This window comes from Sarcophilus harrisii, chromosome 1 (assembly GCF_902635505.1).
Source record: "Sarcophilus harrisii chromosome 1, mSarHar1.11, whole genome shotgun sequence".
In the NCBI taxonomy this organism is placed as follows: domain Eukaryota; kingdom Metazoa; phylum Chordata; class Mammalia; order Dasyuromorphia; family Dasyuridae; genus Sarcophilus; species Sarcophilus harrisii.
Genome location: NC_045426.1, coordinates 609,492,669 through 609,509,991, shown reverse-complemented (window position 1 = coordinate 609,509,991; position 17,323 = coordinate 609,492,669). Strand labels below are relative to the sequence as shown.

Below are 17,323 nucleotides of genomic sequence, written 5' to 3'. Positions count from 1 at the left end.
AATCTTAAAAATTTATATATCCCCCCTCCAGGTAAATCAAATTTCCCACTCTTAGGTTCTATAGAATATAAAAAATGCATTGTAATCATTACTACATACCAAGAACCAGAATATTCTGGGTCTATTAGAGTAATCGTATCTGGGACAGGGGCATTTAAGGAAGGGGTGATTTTATTTAATTGTCTATAATCTACTGTCATCCTCCAGGATCCATCTGATTTTCTTACAAGCCAAACTGGATTATTCCAGGCAATAGTTGTAGGAATTAACATTCCAGCCTGCACATATCCTTTATAGTTTGAGTAATGTTTGGATTCACTCCTATAAATGACGCTTTCTGACTCAATTAAAGTGAAAGTAAAATTCACTTATACAATACACTGAATAGATTGCCTACAATAACAACCAATACAGTAAATAACACATAAAAGACAAAGAATAAGTAGAGCTATGATTAAAATAGACACCAAAGACATATAAAGAATCGCTCTGCCAGAGAGCCCCTTTTAGTTAAATTCTTAAGATCAATTTTAAGTAAAAGGCAGAGAATTTGATGAACACCTTTGAGTCCCAAAGGGAAGGATGCGGGAAAGAATTCTCTAGTGAGGTTCTAACTATGATTAAAATGGACTAAATTTATGGACTTGAAAACAAAAAGGGAAACTTTTTATATAGAAAGTTATTATACGGGAAGGATATTCGATGGGCTATCAAGATTTTGATTAATATAAGGTCAGGGAGGTGGCCAACCCTCCCACATCCTCATCCAAAAAGTAGCCTGGGTTGTAGAATAAAACCAAACATGGGATTTCCTGGTCTCATAGGGTTAAAGAAGCTAAGTTCCCATGGGGAGTCAGGTTCTTGAAATGGTTTGAAATGAACTTACTACTAAGAAGGCATTTCTTATTCAAGTACAGGGAGTCTTTCCCTTTCTTCTTCCTTCCCCCATTCCCCTTACTGCATCAGGGACATACCATAAAGAGGTGAGAAGAAGAGAAAGAAAATATACTGGCTCAATTCAGTGAAATTTGTTATTTGAGACAAAAGCAGATTTGATCTCTATCAAAGCCCCTAGAAGTATTATAAATTTAAATTCTCTACTGTTTAAAGAATTGGAATAGATTAGAATGTTGGAAAAAAACTAAAAGATTTGATTTAATAAAATCCTGCCAACAAATAGCCTAGTCCTCAAGCCTTTTCTGATTCAGAGAGGAAAGAGTAAAAGATTTATGTGGACGGGCAATAACGATCAAAAATTACTGTGTTGTTGTTGTTGTTTTTAATTGTAGAAGTGAGATTTGGCTTGTCACTATAAATTTGTATCTGAAAAAAACCAAAACCAAAACCAAAACAAAAATGCCAAACTCCAAAACTTATCTGGATCAGGTTTGCACTTTAAAAGCCTGGACACCTGAACATATGCAGTTCTCATTTGGGACAGGTGAAAGAGAACAAAGAAAGAGGGTATCAGTCAATTAAAGTAACCAGAAAATGAAGAGGAATCATTTTCCCGTTTTCCTTAAATTTAAGATGTTGCCTTCTTGAAAGTATCTTGTAGTGTTTTTTATCCCTAAAATAACTAGTTGGAGTTACAAAGATCCCAATGAAGGATGAGTTTATTGTTAATCTACAGCTTTGTTAAGTAGTAATAATTTCTAGTGATTGCCTTTTACACCTGGAATGTTGTGCTTAGGACCACCTCCTTGGATATCAAGATGAATTGTAAATTTTAGGTGATGAATCTCTATTACAGTTGCACCAGACAATCACTATTCACTGGTATGTGCTAGAATTGTGAATTTTTTTACTTTGGACACAAAATCTCAGAAATTTGTGTGCAGACATTGAAACATTACAGAAAGTTTAAGTCTCTATTTGATATGATTTAACATTTAAAAAAAGGTAAAGAAAAGAAAGTTCTGGTAACTTGCCTTAAGAGGTCACAGATTTATATCCCCTAAATAGATGAAATATATTACTTTCTAAAATGTTTATTGGGTAATTTGTAAAAATTATGATCTAGGCTTTAAAATTTCATCAGTTTGAATATATAATCTTTGTAAAAATTTGGTCCACAGTTATTTAGATATTAGTTAAAATACGAATGGTTTTAAAATCAGGTGACAAGAAAGATTGATTTGCAAAAGCAATTGATAATTTGAATGGAACATCTGGTATCAATACCACAAGGTAAAGGATTGATTTTTTAAAAAAACTTTTTCTTAATTGGTGTGTATGTTGAAATTGGAAATGACTGTACATTAAAAGATTCCTATGCATTTTTGTGATAGGCTATGTCTTTCTTCACTATTATTATAAAATTGTGAAATTCTCATGAAAAATGATTATTTTAATTACTGAAATCTAAAATTTTAAGGATTATTGTGTAATAGATTATGGAGGGAAAAGTAAATGGTGAAAAAATGAAAAAAGGGGAGACAAGTTTGGGGCATAGAGAATAGCAGAATGTTTTTTGGGCCAAAAATATTTAGGATCAAAATTGAGAGATGGAATGGACAACAGGAATGGTAGATATGAGATGGAGTTGGAGAAGATAGAAAGGGTTTTAATAATGATGGAGAGAAAGGGTCATTCTTTAGTGGAACTTGCCTTTTGCCAGGAGAAAGGAAATAGCAGTTTGGGGCAAGTCTTTGGCTAGCAGGCTAAGTCCTAAAAGGGGTTCAACATCCTAGCAGAGTTAGCTCTAAGAAAGAAAAGGGTTTGGAAAGCTTAGTGGCATTAGGAGTGATACCACATGGCATAGGGAAAGGACAAAAACATCAAGAGGCAGAGTGTCTTGGAGGGCTGATCCAGGGGAGGCCAGTGGCCTTGGGGTTGCCCATGGGTAAATTTTGTGGGGAAGATTTGGCCCCAGATACATAACTGGGATTTCTGGTTAGACAGGCTAGGGAAATAGACTTCTGTCCCTGTTTTGTATACTTGCTGGGTTTAGAAAAAAGCTTGTTTCTGTTTATCGAGTTCCAATATCTTCATCTTTAGGTTTCTGAAGAACTTCAGAACAGGTTTATTTCAAATGGGAAGGGGGTGAGTCTGGCAAGTAGACAAAGAGCTATCAAAATGTGCATCCCCTTTGATACAGCACTGTTTCTCTGGAGCCCATATCCCAAAGAGATCTTCAAGGAAGGAACGGGGCCCACATGTGCCAAAATGTTTGTGGCAGCCCTTTTTGTAGTGGCAAGGAACTGGAACTTTAATGGATGTCTATCAGTTGGGGAATGGCTGAATAAGTTATAGTCTCTGAATGCTATGGAATATTGTTTTTCTATAAAAAAGGATCAGCAGGATGATTTCAGAAAAGCCTGGAGATACTTACATGAACTGATGGTAATAGAAATGAGCAAGATTAGGAGATCATTGTACACATTAAAACAAGATTATACAATGATCAATCCTGATGGATGTGGTTCTCTGCTACATTACTGAGGCCAGTTCCAATGATCTTTGGGATGAAGAGAGACATCTACACCCAGAGAGAAGACTGACTGTGGGAACTGGATCTAGATCACATCATAACATTTTCATTCTTTGTGATGTTGTTTGCTTCCATTTTGTTTTCTCTTTTTTTGTTCCTGATCTGATTTGTCTTGTGCAGCAAGATACTTGCATTAATGTTTACATATATTTCATGTAAAATAGATTTTAACATGTGTAAGATATATTGCATTATCTGCCATCTAGGGTAGAAGGAAATAGTCAAGCTCTCCCTCCATTTCTTTAATTTCATATAAATTTTGTTGGGTTTTTTGAAAAATCCTGGTCCTCATCCTTTTTTCCCAGCTTCCCCCATTAAAAATCAAAACTATCCTTCAAAATTTACCTAATTTTTCCCTTTTTGAATGAAAAAGTCTCTAAAATTTTAAAATCGTCCAAAGCCCCTTTCCATCCTTGCCCTTTTCCTTAAAAATAAACCAATTGGAAATGTTTTGGAGATTTTTCTGGAAAATCTGCTATAAGCATTTTTTAAAATTTTTTCTAAAATATGGTTTCCTCATAATATCTTTATTTTCTCATTTTTAAATTTTTTTTTCCTTTGTCCGAAAGGTGCCCACCCAATTTAATCCCAACACTTGCCCTCCCTTTTGTTCCTGACAATTCAAAGCCCTTAAACTACCATCTGGTTTGGGGACTTGAAATAAACTGATTTTCTTTCAGAAAACTTTTAAGTTTTTAGATGAAAATTTTTTAAAAGATATTTTGGGTTATCTGCCTCTTGAGGAAAAAATTATTTTCTCATAAATCTTGTTTTTTCTTTTCTAGAAGGCATTTTAATTCCCCAATCCCCCTTCACTCCTTTTTGGGTTCCTAACAATTCTGAAACCCATTAAAACCTCCTGAAGTATCTAGGAAGAGTTTTTCTTAGGAAAGGTAAACCAATGGATTTCACTTTTTGGGCAAACCCCAAAACTCTTTTCAAAGCCTTCCCTTTTAAAAGTAAAAGTCTCTAAATTTTGAAATTGCTTCCTGAGGCCAATCTTCCATCCATTTGCCTTCTCCTTTGAAAAAAAGCAAATTTCAAAAGGAAATGGGCCGAAATTCTGGAAAACTCTCGATGGCATTACTTCTTTCTTCCCCCTAAATTCCCTTGGGGGGTCCCCTCTCTCCCTAGAAATTTCTTTTGCTCCAATTGTTTATTTCTTTTTGCCAATTGTTCTTGGATTTCCACTATTGAGGTGTTCTTCAATTAAATATTAACATTGGTAAATAGGATCCCAATTTCGAACTCGATTCCCTGACCCCTTTAAATGTATTATTATTTGGACCCTATTTGGCCCTGTCAGCTCTTTAAACCCTTTCAGCAACAGCCCAGAAGGATGAGACCCTTTGTCCCGGTCAATAAATTTAGGTCTGAACTTTACAGAAAATGGGATAAGCCTTGGGCCCGGCTGTGGGCCAGGAACCACCCAGCGCGATGGATTGGGCTCCTTGATGACAGGGGTTTTTTGATGGAAGATTGGGGGCTGGTGGGGGGTCTCCTTGCCTCATTTTTAAAGGGACCTCGTCCCCTTGCAGATTAAGCACAGTTGCTTTCTTGCTGTGGTTCTGGGAAATTTCCCTTGTAGGCTGAGATTTTAAGTGGTAGATTGGATTACATTAGTCTGGGGATGGAAACCCGAACCTTAAACAAGGTGCCTATGGAAAAATGATCAACGGTTAAATTAAAAAAATGAATGGGCCCAGGGAAATTTCTAAGACTCTGGACCTTCCTTTGTTTCCCCTTCCCTTCTCAGGGTTTTTTTCGCCCCTCTTTTCAGGGTTGTTCCCTTTTTCAGGTCACTAGGGGTGGGAAAAGGAGACCAAGAAAATTTCAGGGCAATGTACCCCAGGACCAAAACATCTTCTTTATTGGTAATTATTGCCCCATCGGCACAATGAAAAGAAGGTTATTTAATTCTTCCCTTCTTTCACCTATCCAAGTCAGTGGGCTCTCCTTGGTTTATCCCTTAAGGAAATCCAACTTTCTAGGAATCTGGAGATGACTCAGAGTAGCCCATTTGAGCCAGGAGTTCTCACACAGATTTCTGCTTTTTTCCTTTGTCCTGGTGTTTTGTCTGGGGATGAGATTTTTTCTTGTATGATCTGAGAAGTGTGGTTAGGTGTGTAAAAGAATTGTAATTCTTTTATTTTTTTCACTTGCTGTCTGGAAAATGTGGGATGAAGAGAGTGAAGCAGAAACATTGGGAACACAAAGTTTGACAACAATAAATGCTGAAAACTCTATTTGGAAAAATACTAATTTCAAGATTAAAAACATAAATTTTAAAATGAATCGTATAGCATATGAAATTTTCCAAGGTAAGATCTCACTCTTCTTGCCACTTCTCTTGTTTTCCTCTCTCCCCTTTTATCTCAGTCTTTTTCCTCTTTCTGTCTTCCCTCCCTCTCTCCCTCAGTTGGTCTCCCTCCATGATGCAGTTCTCAATTGGGACAGGTGAAAGAGAACAAAGAAAGAGGGTATCAGTCATATAAAGTAACCAGGAAATGAAGAGGAATCATTTTCTGGAATTTCTCTTAAATTGTAAGTATATTAGCCTTCTTAAAAGTATCTTGTGGGGCAGAGCCAAGATGGCGGAGAAGGCACACGTGACTTTTTAAGGTCCTCTCATTCCCCTCATAACCAACTATTTTATCCAGCCTCAGAAATAGCTCTTCACTGCTTAAATTCATGAAGATCAGAAGCATACAACTTACCTGCTGAAGTCAATCTGGAAGATCCAGGAAAGGTTTGTCCTGAGGGGCCAGAAACAGACCAGCGCAGGCAGGGAGAGGCTAGTGTCCTGAGCAGACCAGGGGTGGGCGTGATCTCTGTGGCTAGAGAAGTTATAGAGACCACTCTGCTATAGGCTGCTCTCCCTTTATTACAAAGCAGTAAACTGGCAGAGGAATTAAAGCCTGGAACAGAGGTTACTCTAAAAAAAAAAAACACCAGAACCTAACACTGGCTGTAGCTACTCAAACCCAGAAGTGACTCAAGAGACTGAAACACAGCCTGCAGCCCATCCCCAGTTTGGGGCCTTTCGGGGCAGTTACAAACCCAACGGCAGGGGGCACACCTGGGCAGCCTCTAATCAGCACAGTGCAGGGCCTGGCCTGGGCAATAGAACTTCCCAACAGGACTGTAGCTTCCCAGAGCAGAGACACTTCGGTCCTGCAAATCCATTCCTGCTCAACTGCTAATCCCACAGCCCTAGGGCGGGATTTGGCTTGGATAGGAAACTCCTCACTGCTCAGTGTCTAGCACCAAGGGCAGTCATTATCTCACACAGTGGGGGTTCTTTGCAGGGCACTTCCCAGCTCTGTCCCACAGGCCTGACTTACTTCTGGGTGGGGAACCCTTTCCAGAGCACTCCAGTACCTAGCTGCTTTTGCAGCGCTAGCAGGACAGCTACCCGTCCACAACCCTCTCACTGTTCTGCAGAAGCTGGTAACCTCTTGGCCCTAGGGAAGACCCTAAAAGGCTTTAACAAAATGAGTAAGAAAATCAAAAGGACAATTGATAGTTTCTACTCAGAAAGAGAACAGCTTTTCAACCCTGAAGAGACTAAAGCAGACAGTCCCAACAATTGTTGGTTCCCCAATACAAAAGGCTCTCCTAGAAGAGACTAAAAAACCTTAAAAAGAAACTAGAAAAATGGAAAAGGAAAGAAAGCGCAAGAAAGTGAAAAGACATATAACTCACGAAAAGAAAATTTTGACAAAAGTGGAAAAAAAAACAACTCCCTAAAATGTGAAACGAAAAAAAATCTTCCAAAGTTCCGGGGAAAAAAATTTAATTGGAGAAAAGAAAAACTCACTAAAAAAAATTAGTGAAATGGAAAAAAAATTCCAAAAAAAAAATGAGCAAAATGACTCATTTAAAAACTCAATCGGACATATAAAAAAAGAAGTAAAAAAAGCTAATGAAGAAAAAAACCACGCTAAAATCAAGAACTGAACAAATAAAATGATTGACTCATTGAGACAGGAAGAAATCAAACAAAAAAACCAAAAAAATGAAAGATTTGGAAAAAAAATTTAACCTTGAAAAAAAACGGACCTGGAAAATAAGATCAAGGAGAAAAACCCTAAGGACCTACCTGATCCTTACTACGAAAAATATGAAAAAAAGAGCCTAGATATTTTTACAGGAGGTATTAAAAAGAACTGCCCAAAGTAATAGAACTGTAAGGGTAAAAAAGCTTGGAAAAATCCATCAAGGCAACCTTCGAAAAAGACCCTAAAATAAAGACTCAAGGAATTTAAATGGCCAAACTTCAAATTTTCAGATTAAAGAAAAATTCTACAAGCATCCGGGAAAAAAACGGTTTCAAATACCGTTTGCCACAATGAGGGTCACACAAAGATCTGGCTGCCTCAACATTAAACGATCGAAGGGCCGGAAATTTGATTTCAAAAGGCAAAGAACCCGAATGAAGCCAAGAAATAAACCCCAACTAAAGCTGAAAATTTTCCATGGAAGAAGATGGACATTTAATGAAACAGGCAAAATTCCATCTGTTTCCCAAAAAAACTTAAAACAAAAAATTTGATCTAACAACAGGACTCAAGAACAAGCAGAAAATTAAAAGGAACTCTTGAGAAACTTATTTCTGTTGTGGATACACATAAAAATCACATTATTTTGATTTTACTGATATAGCATAAAAAGGAAGAAATGGAAGGGAAAAGTTCAGAAAAAGGGGAAAGGGAGATAAAGAGGCTTCCTTTGTCCATGAGTCCAAAAAATATCATATCTGGGGAACTTAGAGGGAAACATTTTGGAATCTTACTCTCATCAGAACAAGAAAGAAAATAATTGAACCATTTTGTTTTACAAGAAAGTCTTCCCCTCACCTCATTAAAAAGTGGGGAGGGAAAAGAAAAGGAAAAAGTAATAAGGAAGGGTTTAAAGAAAGGGGGAAGGTTTCAAAGGGAGGAGGGAGGGATATTAAGAGGAGAGCTGGGTGGCAAGTGGGACCAATAAGTTTAATACTAAGGAAGTGGGGAAGGAAGGGCGAAAAAAGAAAAGCATAATCCTGGGGAATTAGGATGGCGGGAAATACAAGAATTATTAATCTTAACCGTAAATGTGAATGGGATGAACTCTCCCATAAAGAGGAGGCGGATAGCAGACCTGGATCAAAAAGTCTAACCTAAATTTTTTAAAACACATTTAAAACAGGAATACATACAGAGTAAAGGTAAAAGGCTGGAACAGAATGTATTTGCTTCAGGTGAATCAAAAAAAGCAGGGGTGGCCATCCTTATCTCAGATCAAGTAAAAGCAAAAATTGAATCAATTAAAGAGATAAGGAAGGAAACTATATCTCCTTAAAAGGTACGATGAACCCGGGAAACAATATCATTATTAAACATATATGCCAAGTGGTATAACAATTCAAAGGAGGAAGTTAAGGAGTTGAAAGAAATAGACAGCTAAATACAATGGCAGGGAGACCTCAATCTTCACTCTCAGATCTGAATAAATCAAATCACAAAACAAATAAGACAGAAATTAAAGGGTAATGAATATTAGAAAGATTAGGTAGAAGGTCTCTGGAGAAAACTGAATGGGATGAGAAAGGGTATACTTTCTTCTCAGCAGCTCATGAAACCACAAAAAATTGACCATATTTGGGACATAAAAGACCTCCAAAATTAAATGAGGAAGGCAGAAATAGTAAAAACTTTTTTCCCGAATCACAATGCTAAAAACACATTCAGCAAAAAGTTAAATTTAAACAAATCAAAAAGTAATTGGAAACTAAATAAATCTCATCTTAAGAATGATTGGGTGAAACAACAAATTATGAACCCAAATTAATAACTTCACTCAAGATAATGACAACGGTCCTTCATCCAAAATTTGTGGGATGCAGCCAATGCGGTAATAAGGAAACTTTTAATCCCTTGGGGAACTTATTGAAACAAAAATAGAAGAAAGAAGGGTCAAAATGAATTGGGCTTGCAACTTAAAATGAAAAAGACCAAATTAAAATCCCCCAAAATCAAATTTACTAAACTTGGAAATTCAAAATTAAAAAGGAAAAATTATAATTGAAAGTAAAAAAAAACTTAGACTAATAAATAAATTGGGAGTTGGTTTTATGAAAAACCAATAAATTGTAAACCTTTGGTAAATCTGATTTAAAAGAAGGAAAATCAAATTAGTAATCTTAAAAAAAGGAGAACTTTCCAAATTGAAGAGGGAAATTAAAAAATAAAAGGGTTACTTTGCCCAACTTTAAGCCAATAAATTTGAATAACCCTAAAATGAAATGGATGACTCCCAAAAAATATGGCTTCCCAGATTATCAGAGGAGGGTAAATTGTTAAATAGTCCCCATTTAAAAAAATAGAACAAATTAATCCTCTAAATAAAAAATTCCCAGGAAGGAATGGTTTACCTGTGAATTTTACCAAAATTCAAAGAACAATTGGTCCCAATGCTTTATTAAACTATTTGAAAAAGGGGGGAAGGGTCCTCCAAATTCCTTTTTGGGCCGGACAACGATACCCAGGTTGAGCTGAAAACAGGAAAAACTTAGACCAATCTCCCTAATGAATAATTACTAAAATCTTAAATAAAAATGAAAGACTCAGAAAATTAATCCCAGGATAATTCACCATGATCAAGTGGGTTTATACCGGGGAATGCCAGGGCTGGTTCAATAAGGCTTATCAACATAATTGGAATTAATAACAAAACCCAAAAATCATATGATCATCTCAATAGATGCAGAAAAATTTGGTAAATAAACATCCATTCCTATTAAAAACATCGACGTAAGAATAAATGGACTTTTCCTTAAATAATATAGCATCTATTTAAAACCAGCAATAACATCTTGGTAATGGGGACAAAACAATTCCCAATAAGATCCAGGAATGAAACAAAAGGTTGCCCACTTTATCATTACTTTTAATTATTTAATTAGAAATCTAGCTTTGGCAATAAGAACTGAAAATAATTAAGGGTAAGAATGGCAATGAAAACCAAATTATCACTTCTTTCGATGATAGTGGTATTAGAAACCCCAGGAATTTCTACTAAAAGAGGTTATTAGAAATAATCCACAATTTTAAAAAGTTTTATAAAATAAACCCACATAATCATCCGGCATTCTTCCCAATATCCCAAAGAAATCAAAGGAGGTTACAAAAATCTTTTAGAATAACTGGTGGTAAAATTATTTGGGAATCATCTTGCCAAGGGAAATCAGGAAACTTTATGAAAAAAACTACAAAAACACTTTCCACCTTAAGTCTGATCTAACAACTTTGGAAAAATAATTAAAAACCTCTTGGATTGGACAAAAAGAAATATAATAAAGATGACAATCTTCCTAAACTTAATCTATTTTTTGGCTATACCAAAAGACTTCCCAAAAAGTATTTTGTTGACCTAGAAAAAATAAAAAATTCCATGGGAAAAATAAAAGGTCAAAATTTCAAAGAGTGTGAAAAAAAATCAAATAATTGGCCTATTTGTACCAGATCTAAAATTATAAAGGCCGATTTACCAAACTTCCTGGTAATTTCTAAGAAATAACTGGTTGATCAATGGAATAGGTTTGGTTCAAGGGAAAAAAAGACCAACTTTAATTATTAGTGTTTGGCAAACCTAAAGGGCCCCAGTTTGGGGATAAGAATAAATTTGACCCAAAAAATTGCTGGGGAAAATTGTAAATTACTAAGGCTTGAGCATTGACCCATTAACACTGTCCCAAAGATAAGGTCAAAATGGGGTTTTGATCTAGGCATAATGAATGGATCTTAAATAAATTGGGAAGAAAAGGATGGGTTTACCTCTGGACCTGTAGGAGGAAGGAATTTTGACCAAGAAAACTGAGGTCACTAGACTACAAAATTGAAAATTTTGGGTTTATCAAATTGAAAAGGTTTTTTTTAAAACAAAACTAATGCGGCAAAATTAGAAGGGAAACAAAAACTGGGGGAAAACATTTTTTAAGTCAAAAGTGGTCAGTCCTTCTGATAAAGGGACTCATTTCCAAAAATTATGGAAAAATTGACTCTATAATTTTATAAGAAATCAAGCATTCTCCAATTGATAAATGGTCAAAGGATAAAACAGACAACTTTTAGGAATGATGAAATTAAAACTATTACTATTCATAGAAAAATTTCCCAAATCACTATTGATCACAAAATGCAAATTAAGACCTCTGAGATACCACACACCCTGTCCCAAGATTGGCTGGGAATGACAGGGAAATAACATGGGAATGTTGGAGGGATCCGGAAAGGCGGGGACACTTGGTTTTTGTTGGTGGGAATTTGGGCCCAAGCCATTCTGGAGAGCAATTTGGAACTATGCCCAAAAAGTTATCAAACTGTGTAAACCCTTTGATCCAACGTGTCCTCTCTGGGCTTATCCCCAAAAGAGATACTAAAAAAAGGGAACCTGTTTGTGCCAAAATGTTTGTGGAACTCTGTTTTGGGAGAAGGTGGAAAAGGAATGGATGCCCATCAATTGGAGAATGGTTGGGTAAATTGGGTATATGGAATGTTATGGAATATTATTGTTCTGTAAGAAATGGCCAGCCAAGGACGAATACAGAGGGGGTTGGCAGACTTACATGAACTGATGCTAAGCAAGAAAAGGCAGGAAATCATTTTATACCTCAACAACAAACTTGAGGGATGATTCTGAAGGAAGTGGTTTCTTCAACAAAGACAAAATCTAACTTAGTTTTCAATTGGTCAAGGATGAACCAAAGCAGCTACAAACAAAGAACACTAGGAAATGAATGTAAACTTCTTGCATTTATGTTTCTTCCCTGGTTTTTATACCTTCTAAATCCAATTCTCCTTGACAACAAAGAAAACTGTTCGGTTCTGCACAATATATTTGTATCCAAGATCTACTGTAATCTATTTAGCAATTATGGGACCTTGCCATCTTGGGAGAAATTTGGAGGGAGGAGGGAAAAATCGGAACGAAGTGGGTGCAAGGGATAATGTTTTAAAAATTACCCTAGCATGGGTTCACATCAATAAAAAATTATTTTTAATAAAAAGATCTTGTGAAGGTAAACTTTTATCCCGAAAATTAGTTGGAATTCAAAACCCTGAAGGATAAGTTTACTGATAATCTCGGTAATCTTTTGTTAAGTAGTAATAATTTCCAGTGATTGGCTTTTACACCTGGATTGTTGTGTTTGGAAACCTCATAGATATGGGTGAATTTTAAATTTTAAAGGTGATGAATCTCTATTAAGGTTTGTAGACATTCACTAACATGGGTATTTGCCTAAATTTTGTGAATTTCTTTACTTTGATCACAAAATCTCAGAAATTTGTGTGCAGACATTGAAACATTACAGAAAGTTTAAGTCTGTATTTGATATGATTTAACATTTAAAAAAAGGTAAATAAAAGAAAGTTCTGGTAACTTGCCTTAAGCAGTCCCATATTTATATCCTCTAACTAGACTAAATATATTGCTTTCTAAAGTCTTTATTGGGTAATTTATAAAAATTAAGGTCCAAGGCCTTTAAAATTTCAACCAGTTGAATAATGTAATTTTGAAATTTTAAAATTTAGATATTAGCTAAAATATGAATGGTTTTAAAATCAAGTGACAAGAAAGATTGATTTGCAAAAGCAATTGATAGTTTGAATGGAACATCTGGTATCAATACCACAAGGTAAAATATTGATTTTTTAAACAAACTGTTTTTCTTAATTGGTGTGTATGTTGAAATTGGAAATGACTGTAAATTAAAAGATTCCTTTGCATTTTTGTGATAGGCTATGTTCTGTTCATTCAGCTATTACTTATAGAAATTGTGAAATTGCTCATGAAAAAGTGATTATTTTCATATTACTGAAATCTAAAATTTTAAAGATTATTGATGTAATAGGTTGAGAGGAGGAAAGTCACAGCATGGTAGAAAAAAGGAAAAAGAGATAGGGAGACAGAGTTGTGAGGGCATAGAGAATAGCAGAATGGTTTGGCTGGTGTCAAAAGGTATTTCCTAGACCCAAAAATTGAGAGATGTAAATTGGACATCAGGGGTAAATGGAGGATGGGTCTGAAGATGAAGGGTTTTAATAATGATGGGGAAAGGGTCATTTTTAATTAGATTTTCCTTTGCCAGGAGAAAGGAAACAGCAGTTTGGGGCAAGTCTTTGGCTGGCAGGCTAAATCCTAAAAGGGGTTTAACATCCTAGCAGAGTTAGCTCTGAGAAAGAGAAGTGGGTTTGGAATGCTTAGTGGCATTAGGAGTGATACCACATAGCATAGGATTAGGCCAAGACCATCTCGAGGCAGAGTGTCTTGGAGGGGTGACCCAGGGAGAAGTGGCCTTGGGGGGTTGCCATGGTGGGTTTTGGGGGGAAAGGTTTGGCCCAATCCCCAACTAGGTTTCTGGTTAACAGGCTGGGAAGGTAGGGCTTCTTGTCCCTTTTTTGTCTTGCTGGGTTTAAAAAAAACTTTTCTGTTTATCAGTTCAAATCTCCATTTAAGGTTTCTGGAGAACTTCGGGAAAGGTATATTTCAAATGGGAAGGGGTGAGTCTGGAGGAACAAGGAGCTATCAAAATGTGCATCCTTTGTTTGGCCTTTTCCCTTTCTTTTAAATATCCAAAGGGATTTTCAAGGAAGGAAAGGGGCCCCCAAATTAAAAATGTGGCACAAACAAATAATTGAAGAAACATTTGGGAACACAAGGGTTTGAACAACAATGAATGCTGGCCTTTTGGAAAAAATAGTAATTTCAAGTAAAAACATAAATTTAAAAATAAATCCTATAGTTATGGAAACTTTTCCCAAGGTAAGGATCTCCAAACTCTTCTTGCCCTTCTCTTTTCCTCCCTCCCTTTTTTCCTCAATCTTTTTTTTCTTTCTGTCTTCCTCCTTTTCCTCCCCTCAATTGGTTTCCCTCTATGATGCATTCTCTTTTTCTCCCTTCCTCCTTCCCTGTCTCTGCCCTCCCCTCAGAAACAGCCCTAATAAAGTATTTTCCAGTCTTTTACCGGGGCTGCTGATGTTTCTTGTCAATTCAATTGTAATACCATAATTTAAATTTGATTTTGTTTCTCCAAAATTTTTGCTTTTGATCCGAAGGGGTTTTGAAATCTAACTTTTATTCCCTATTGTTTTCCACAATGGATTTTGTTGAGATATATTGTGTAATGGTCCCAAGGGTAGAAGGCAAGTGCAACGGGAAGTAAACAAACTTAAAACGAGACCCTAGGAAGTGGGTCTGCTTCAACCTTGAGGGGCCACTTTGTGGGCTAAAGTCTGGTCCCAAAGGGAGATCAACATCATTCCGGGGGTTTTCTTCTCTGATGGCTGTGCCTGTGACCTCATAGACCCTCTTAAGTTATGGGAGAAGGAAACGGGTCCTCTTTGACCTGGGGTTCTGGAATCAGCAGATGATCAACTGGGCAGGATGCTTAACCATGGGAATAACAGGCCTTGAAGCTTGCATGGGGCTGTTCTCAAGCATTATCTTGTTCCCAAACCATTTTCTTCTGAAAGGCAAGAGACCTCTGAAGATCTGAAAACAGAGGGGAAGCTTGGGGAAACTGGTTTAACAATGGCTGGCAGTGACCAGAGATTCTTAGGAGGGCCTGGGAACGAGGAGGGACTGGCAGTAGAGAGTGCAGAGTGGAACAGGATGATACGCCAAATGGTGATTGCCGGAGTTAACAATCTGGTGGCGCCCATGCGGGGTGCGTTGCGGTTGCCAGACCCCCCGTTTAAATTTAATCCGGGAAGACAAAGTAGTCCCTCACCCAGAAGGGAATGCAGAGGCGTATGGATCTAAAATACCTGGGATCAGGCTGGGTCCCTTCATGCTTGTAATGTAAATAGGCTAAAAGGGGGATGGGTGATCTCTTAAGCCAAGATCACCTTTGAAAAACAAGGGGCTTTTTTCAAGCAAGGCCATTATCCACAATAAACAAGAACTTAAACAAGGAAAACATCTAGAGATACTAGAGATGGTTGAGTATAGGTAAAAATGAAAAATAAAGATTGAGTTACAGGTAAAAAAATATATTACAAGCAGTTAAGGGTTAAAAAGAATTAATTTTCAGGCTAACCTAAGTTGAATTAAGAATGGACAAAATGTTGGCAAGGCGCAGTTAGAACAGAAAAGAGTTCCAAGCCCTCCCGAAACGAAAAGGGAAAAGAAAAAAAAAAAAGTTGGTTGAACCTTTCCATTGGGCTTAATTAAAATTCTCTTTTGCTTTTTTGTTAATTTATCTCATTTGCTACAGTTTAAGAGGATCTACTGGGCAGAGTAGTCCTTTTATTGAAAGAACTGCCCTGCTAATGGGAAGGGATTTGGTTCTTTTCATATGCAAAACTCAGTTTCTGCTTCAATTCTGCCCACCACTGAACATGTCCTCTTGGGCATTTCCAGACCCTCCTCCCTGAACTCCACCTTCCTGGGCAGGAGGAGGAGGAGGAATGGGAGGGGTAATGATATCAGCACCTCCCACTCACCAGTTGCACCTATGTCGCCATTACAAAAGGGGGAAGAGACTTCATTGCCTCAGACAAGGAGACATAATAGCATCTTGAGGGCAACTATTGTTACTGTGTTCAAAAGAGTCTGACAATGCTGCATTCCATCCTGCTCAGTTAGTCTCTGGCAAACCTGTGAGGGTGGAAGGTGGCGGTTGAAGTGAACTTTTGCCTATGGGACTACAAAGACGGTTTCTGGGACTGGAACTTTCTTTATTCCCACCGGGCTTTTGGCTTACACCGTTAGCTTACGTCGCCCCCTTTAGGTTGCCTTAGAGGACAGTGTCCGTTTATAGAATGATTTGGGAAACTGAGGAACGTGGAGCTATTGTCCCAATCAATAATATAGACACTGTGATTTGTGACACAGGAGAAGAAGAGACATCAGAATTCTGGACTCCCACTGCTGGAATACAATTTGGGGATATTGATTCAACTTTAACAACCAAATTTCGGAAATATGGACTGCAACCAAAACGAACATTTGCATCATCTGTATGAATGGCAGACCACTGAATAGGTGGGTATACCCAGATATAGATCTTAACAGCTATTATGGGTCCCAGCTGGTCTAGAAATTGACTAAAGATTACAGCAAACACCTGTATGTCTGGCATAAAAGGACATAGAGCAGCTAAAATTAGTGCTACCTCTTTGAGATGTGAATTTAAAGATAAGACATTATTTTACAATTGAAAGGTTCTGCATCAATCAGTGGGAAAAGAGATCTTACAAAGTGAAAAAATTCAGAGTTCATTAAATATCAATAGGAGCCACTTAAGGAGATTTTCAAGCTTCTCTAAATCCTTGTAATTCCCCTGAATTTGTTATTGGTTTGAGAAAAGTAAATGGATAGATGGAGACCATGGAACCTCTTCCGGCTTGGGTCTCTAAATTGACTAAAGGAAGGTTCTTTTTTTCTAATTTAGATGAGGTTATGGATTTCTCAGTGCCCAACATTAATTTATCTGAGCCTTGTAAAGGATTTGAAGGGACAGTTTTGTCACAGAACGTGAATAGTAGCCCCACTATGCGTCAAATGCATGTGGCTGCTGATAATACTCCTCTAAGACAAGCATCTCCAAAATTTTTTTACCATTATATAACATTTTCAGAGGAGACAGTGCTTTACACTCATCATGCCAGCTCACAAAAAGAACTCAAGAGGCTCTAAGACAGATTCTATTGGCTTTATCTAATATGGATGAAAGAATAACTCAAAAAGTATTGGAAATATCAATTTTTGTTACAAAAGAGGCACCCACAGCAATCCATGAAGGAGATAGTATGATGAAATGGGTGAACCTCCCAGCACAATGAGATC

General features: G+C 37.0%; 1 long non-coding RNA gene across 1 annotated transcript; it reads left to right on the top strand.

Annotated features, from left to right (window-relative positions):
- The first annotated feature begins 5,632 nt into the window (after positions 1–5,632).
- LOC116421361 lies at positions 5,633–16,442 on the top strand. Its single transcript, XR_004231695.1, has 3 exons — positions 5,633–5,814; positions 5,913–6,037; positions 16,370–16,442. It is a non-coding gene; the product is annotated as an uncharacterized LOC116421361 (long non-coding RNA).
- Positions 16,443–17,323: the final 881 nt, after the last annotated feature.